The following is a 7387-nucleotide window of genomic DNA, read 5'->3' as shown; positions in this document are numbered from 1 at the left end:
ATGAATAAATGAAATTAAAAAGAAGAGAGATAATTCCCTTTAACAGATCCAGTGTGAGCTTTAAGTGCCATATATAGGACTCTAACAGGGCAGAAGTTCAAGGTCTGGGACCTGTCTTCTGTTGCCTGTCTTTTTTTGTTTGTTTGTTTTTTTAAGATTCTATTTACTTATTCTTAGGTTAATTCTTAACAACCAGGCTAACAAAAAGGTACTCAATACATACTTTCCTTATATCAAACAAGCTAATATTTCAGTACAATGTAACTATACAGAATATATACAATACACATATGTTCACAAAGCAAACACTATAGGCTCAGAACCTAAGAACCTAAGAACCTCCCACACATGGGGGATTCTTGGTAGCTGCAGATTATCCGAAGTTCCCCATTCTCCCATAATTTAGAGTCACCTCTTCTGTATTCCTTTTTATTGTTGGGATTTGGATACATTTGCTAGGATACCCTTATGCTTCTTAGACCATTCATGTTGGCTCTTTGTCTCAGTGCTTATATTTGGATCTTACTTGTGTCTGACCTGTTGAAATTTCTGTTGCCAGCCAGCTTATGCTGAATCCTAACCAACTTCCAAATCTCTGTTATTCTAAAGGCTAGCTCATGTTGGGAGTCAGTTCTTTCTCATAGCCTCGTTTTCTTTCAAGTATCTTTCAAGCCTTGTTTAAAAATTAAAGGTACAATACAGAGCACTTTATTGCTACCTATTACTGAGTCCCATTTATGTGATATTTCTCATATTTATCCCCAACAACATTGAGGTAGACTTAATGAAGGAAGATCTATCCTTGTCAGCCTTTGAATTCTCTATGCCTTCTTTCTAGCTTCCAGCACAGTGACAAACATGGTGGACATTTGATAAGCAACCAGTGGGATCAATGCAGAGTTCATTTGGAAATTGTCACTGTGCAAGGCATTTGTCTTAGAGGGACGAGGAAACCTTTATGCTATCCTCACTGTTGATTCCCATGCAGCCGGCTGCTTATGTCATTTCAGAACTCAGCGATTGTTATTGAATACCTTTCAACTCTAGAAATCAAAGGATTTTTAGGAAAGTGTCTTTATACTCCAGACTGAGTGACTTGCCAGGAACCATCACTGGTGTTTTTGTAATTGTCCAGTAAACGATATATTTCAGGAATGTGGACACCTAGGGTTTCTGCTTAAGTTGTTCCTTTTAATCCTATCAATTTATTCTTTTCCTCAAGATGATTAAATGAAGCTGTTGCTCCCTTCAAGTCTTCTGGTTCTTAGGCTGAGAGCATAAATAAGTCGCTTTAAATGCCAAAGTCTTGGATAATATTTTTTTCATATTTGTTTTAGCCTAAACATTCGTTTGTGATTTAAGATAAAAAAATAAAATAGTTCACCCCATTGTACAGATTATATTAATAGGGCACTTTATGGTAATATAGAAATTAAATGGTAAACACTTATTTGATATCTTGAATTTAGGAATTCATATTTTTCATCGTAAGGAGAAAATAGAGTAATATATATAGAAGGACAAAAAGTAAGAGAAAATTTTGAGGTAAAAAAAGGAGAAAGGAGATACTAAGATTGCATTATGAATACCATTCAAAATACCAGCTATAAAAGTGTTAGATGAAACAAATTTGTAAGCAGCTAACAGAACTAGTGACTGTTTAGTCTAAATGCTGAATTAAATTTTTATTAGGAAATAAATATTGGCGCATATTACATTTTACTTTTTGAGGAAATTCTTTTTTTTCTGTTAATAATACTGTATAAAAATTTTATGATGAGGAGATTAAAGTTAAGTATTACATCATTATTTTGTGAGCAGTTTAGAATAAATGAACAAATGGCCTTTCTAAATTCTGGAGATATAGTACGGTATTTTAAATAATAGTATTTTAAATAATGTTATGGTATTTTGAATAATAGTATGCTATTATTTAAAGAATTAGGGGAGTTCTTTTTCAAAGAACTAAGTTCTCTGAGGCATTAATATGATATTAAATCTAGATTATGAATTTTGATGTCCCAAGGCATATGCAGTCTTCTTAAGAAGCTATAACTTTTCCATTTAGTATCTGGAAGATTATTGAGTTACACCGTTTGGGCCTCAGATGGGAGCAAATTCTTTTCCACTTACCTCATGTTTTCATGTGGGGCACTTCTGCTAGAGTAACCCTCCTGGCCTCTTATCCCACCCATTATTCATTGCAATCAATGAGACAAAGTCAGTGTCCTAATTGATAAGTGATGTCTATGTATATTATCTCTATTGGACCCCTGGGGATTAACTCTTTTTTCCTTCTCACATTGCCTTGGGACAGTGTGAGTGACCAGTCTTGGATAAGTACATCTATCCTGCAGATTCAAAATTTTCTTTGGTAGTCTTCCTAAAGTATAAAATGTGTGTGTGTGTGGGGGGGGGGGGGTAGTTGTGGTGTGGGAGCAGGGGAGGTAGTAAGCTTTTTGGCCGCAGAACTAAATTCACATTTTTCAATCAGCTTATAATAATAAAGCCAATATTTTTTATTTCTATTTATTTATTTTCTCCATCTTATTTCCCATTTGTTCCAAAATCATCAGGGGAAGAAAGTAATTCTTCCAAACCTCAGTGTTTGTTGTAATAAATTAGGTCTGTGGACTATTACCATTTATTTAATAAATGATGCCGTGAATAATGCCTCATTTCAAAAGAAGGTTTTCTAGAATGTTGGTCTACCCAGACTAGGACATGCTTACCCAATGGTGTTATTTATACTTATCTAGAACCTTAAGATCTCATTAGTAGGTATCTTTTAAAATTCTGGCCTAAGAAATACATAGACTTCTTACTAAATTGCTTTGTTGGGTTAATATTTATCAGAAAATATGTCCTGAACAAAGCAATACTTAGGAATTAGCAAACTTCTTTATTTCCGCGCTCTCTCTTTTCTTGTCCACCTTTGGCCATGGAAGATCAAGTTAAGGATGGATGGGGGAAATATACGCAGGGTAGGTTAAGATAAAATCCAGATTTAATTAATATAATGAGAAATTACGATGGCCTAACTGTTCCTATGTTCAACAGTGAGATTCTTCTAGGAATGAATACATTTTGTTTCTTTTCATTTCTCATTCTGATGGTCTTATTCTTTCCTAACAAGCTCATACCATTTTGAATCCTCCTAAATTTCTTGAAAAATAAGTAATGTTTTGTAAAACAAAAACAGCAATAGCAACAAGCAAATATGAAGAACTGAAATTACATTTATAGTAAATAATCTGATCAGTAGGGAATCAAATGGGTTGCATGCTTCTCTGGTCCATAGAATTTTTAGTATACATATAATTTATTGAAATAAAAATATAAAAAAAACCCACATTTTTTTTTTTTAAGTAGGCCCTTTGCCCAGCATGGGGCTTGAACTCATGAGCCCCAAATCAAGAGTTGTATATTTTACCTCCTGAGCCAGTCAGGCACCCCTTGAAATAAAAATATCAGTATCGTCTACTTGGGATATCCACTGGAAAAGTAAATAAATAAATTTTTAAAAGTACTTTTTGCTAAAATTGTCTTTATAAAATTGATTTTAAAATCTTGAAATTGGGATTATTTTCTGCCATATGGTAGACTTTGAAGACTATTTTGGTAAAAGATACATCAAAAGAGACAATTCCTTGCAAAGCAAAACATCTTTAATCACTAACAAAAGGCTCATTAATGAGTCAATAAATGTAGAAGAACAATTACATCCAGAGAATAGGGATTGCCAAATATCAAACGATTTTATAGGGGAGATACATTACTGCTGAGGCAGTCAAACTATGCCTTTAATTTATATAGAGGATCTATTCTATTAATTGTTTAAGATAGCTATTTAAAGTTACATTTAGAAAGACCAGTGACATTTTCTTCATGGTAGTTAATGTGTAATTAATATATATTAATAGGTTGTAGATATGTTATTATTCTTAAAAATTTATTCCCAACTCTTTTGTAAAATAGAGCAATAAGGTTATCAAAATAGAAGTACAGGTGTCTGGGCCCACTGGCTCTGTGCTCCGGCCTGCAGCCCCCCCTCCACCTTCTCGCCACCCAGCATGGCCCTGTTGCCCTCCGGCCGTGTCCTATCCAGGGTCACCGCTGCCTTCCACCGGGCCTCACTGGTGTGGCTTCTGCAAGATCCAGTTCCTGGTGGATCCATGTGGAAATGGGGCCCCTAGGCCCCATCCTGGGAGTCATAGAAGCCCTTAAGAGAGACACCAACAGCAAAAAGATGAATCTGGGAGTTGGCGCCTATCGGGATGATAATGGAAAGCCTTACATGCTCCCTAGGGTCCGGAAGGCAGAGGCCCGGATTGCTGCAAAAAATTTGGACAAAGAATACCTGCCCATTGCTGGACTTGCTGAATTTTGTAAGGCATCTGCAGAACTAGCCCTGGGTGAGAACAATGAAGTGTTGAAAAGTAGCCGGTATATCACCGTGCAGACCATTTCTGGAAAGGGGGCGTTGAGGATTGGAGCCAGTTTTCTGCAAAGACTTTTTAAGTTCAGCTGAGATGTCTTTCTGCCCAAACCATCCTGGGGAAATCATACACCGATCTTCAGGGACGCTGGCATGCAGCTCCATGGCTATCGATACTATGACCCCAAGACGTGCGGCTTTGATTTCACAGGCACTGTAGAGTACATTTCAAAAATGCCACAGCAAAGTGCTCTTCTCCTGCATGCCTGTGCCCACAATCCCCCGGGAGTAGACCCCCGTCCTGAGCAGTGGAAGGAAATGGCAACAGTGGTGAAAACAATCTCTTTGCATTCTTTGACATGGCCTACCAAGGCTTTGCCAGTGGTGATGGTAACAAGGATGCCTGGGCTCTACGCCACTTCATTGAACAAGGCATTAATGTTTGTCTCTGCCAATCCTATGCCAAGAACATGGGCTTATACGGTGAGCGTATGGGAGCCCTCACTGTGGTCTGCAAGGATGCTGATGAAGCTAAAAGGGTGGAGTCACAGTTGAAGATCTTGATCCGTCCCATGTATTCCAATCCTCCAATCAATGGGGCCCAAATTGCCTCAACCATCCTGACCAGCCCTGACCTGAGAAATGGTTGCAGGAAGTAAAAGGCATGGCCCACCACATCATTAGCATGTGGACTCAGCTGGTCTCCAACCTCAAGAAGGAGGGCTCCTTCCACAACTGGCAGCACATCACTGACCAGACTGGCATGTTTTGGTTCACAGGACTAAAGCCTGACTAAGGAATTCTCCATCTACATGACAAAGGATGGCCACATCTCCGTGGCAGGGGTCACCTCTGGCAATGTGGGCTACCTTGCCCATGCCATTCACCAGGTTACCAAGTAATTTCCCTTGTGAGAGGAAACAGAGACAACCTTCCTGCCTATGGCCTCTGCTGTTGTGAGATTCACATGGAGGGGGCAGGGGGGTGGATGGTGGTGAGCAGGTCATTTCTTTCAACCACAGTAGTTAACACTCAACCACTGGATGTGTTTTGCAGAAAAGAAGGTGTAGTGAAATAGGGCAGAGGCACCTGTGGTGGGTGTCTGAAACTCTGGGGCTCAAAACCAAACTCCTGCTTGTCCTTTAACTCCAGCTGTTCCAAAAGAGTTTACATGTACAAGAAAGACATAGCCCAAAATATCCTGTCCATCATATTGCAATATTTCAGAAGCTTTAACTGCAGCCCCTTACCAGTGGTTTTGGGGCACCTCTATAGATCTAGCATGAGAATAGCACCTACAAGAGGTAGGTGGGTAGAGCCCATTCTAACATCAGCAGGCAGCCTCGTGTTTGTCCTTCGGTGACTGAGCAAGCTTGTCAACAGACCTCATTACAAAAATCATGTTTCATGAAAACCAGCAAGTCCGCTGCCACTGCAGCAAGGAAAATAAAAGATGCTATTTCCTGTCATATTTAGGGGGGAAAAATTAAGGTTCTTCTTTTCAGTACTTTTGGCCATTTTAATGTTCCTTTATTTTCCCTTATTGCTGTTCTTTTCCTTAGGCACAGAGATCTGTAACTAGCCTAGATTTTCATCCTGTTCTAGTCCTTGATTGGCCACCTGCCCTGTCCTATAGAATTTACTTACTGGAAGAACTAAGAATATAATTTACTGCTCATCCCATATCCTCACCTTTCTCATCAAAGAATAGTTCAGCATCCTCGTCAATGATTGATTGTCTCCTGTCGGGATGTCGCCTCTGCCTGGTTGGACCTCTTCATTCAGTACTGTTGTGCGGTCTCTCATCTCACATCATGAGTGGACAATGCAGGGCAGAACCAGGAAAGCAGATATCTGGGTTTTGGTTTTAACCTTTGTGTGCTGCCTGCTGGGCTCAGGCTTCACCCTTTGGAAAGATAACCACCCTCTGCTCCAATCATGTAGACTTCTTGCAGCTTGGTTTCTCTGTGAAAATAAAGTTACTGTAGACCGCCCTCCCCCCCCCCCCGAAAACAACAACAACAACAACAAAACAAACAAAAAAACAAAACAGAAGTATAAACTAAGATAAAAATTTAGTTATTTTTTTAAGGAAAAATTTAGAGAAATACATATACTTCAAATCTAGGTTCCCCAGTATCCTTAGGAAAAAAATATGTTTTAAAATCACTTGCAAAGCCTTGCAATGGCTAACTCCTGTCTGATTTCCTATATTTTATCATGTTATTTCTTTCCTTCACACACCACATTTTTGGCACACTGTCCACTTCTGTTCTTCAAACCCTCTCCATTTTCCTGACCTCAGGGTCATTTTTTTTTTTTTATATACAGTATTTTTTTTTTAAATTTTTATTTATTTATGATAGTCACAGAGAGAGAGAGAGGCAGAGACACAGGCAGAGGGAGAAGCAGGCTCCATGCACCGGGAGCCCGACGTGGGATTCGATCCCGGGTCTCCAGGATCGTGCCCTGGGCCAAAGGCAGGCGCCAAACCGCTGCGTCACCCAGGGATCCCCTGACCTCAGGGTCTTAAATCCAATGTTCCTTATGCGACATTCTTCCAGGAATGTTCCTCCTCCTTCTTCTTCTTCTTTTTTTTTTTTTTTTTAATTGGGAAGCTCCATATCCTTCAAGGGTTAGTGTCATCTTAAGTGTTTTTTTCTCAACAGGCCTTCTCTCTCCATACTCACATGGTCTGCTTGTTCCAACATCCAAGAATCTGTGATTCTTATGATAAATTGTGGTCAGTCATTAATAAATACAAGGGACACAAGGGGCCCTCAAAATTTATAGTTCTTATTTATAGTCCAAATAACGAACTCAACAAATATTTTGACTATTAAAGTTCTGTATACATTTTAAAATAATTTTAAATCATGAATGATTTTCAGACTTAATGCAATGAGTTGTATTTCCATAGAGACCATGTTATATTTAATCATATAAAGT

At 38.8% G+C, this 7387-nt stretch overlaps 1 pseudogene; it reads left to right on the top strand.

The window, feature by feature from the left end:
- Positions 1-4073: 4073 nt before the first annotated feature.
- Positions 4074-5397, top strand: LOC112917687 (aspartate aminotransferase, mitochondrial pseudogene; annotated as a pseudogene).
- The last annotated feature ends 1990 nt before the right edge of the window (positions 5398-7387 follow it).

The sequence above is a fragment of the Vulpes vulpes genome, chromosome 15 (genome assembly GCF_048418805.1).
Source record: "Vulpes vulpes isolate BD-2025 chromosome 15, VulVul3, whole genome shotgun sequence".
Classification (NCBI taxonomy): Eukaryota; Metazoa; Chordata; class Mammalia; order Carnivora; family Canidae; genus Vulpes; species Vulpes vulpes.
Note: the sequence above shows the minus strand (reverse complement) of the source record. Positions and strands in the feature narration are given on the sequence as shown.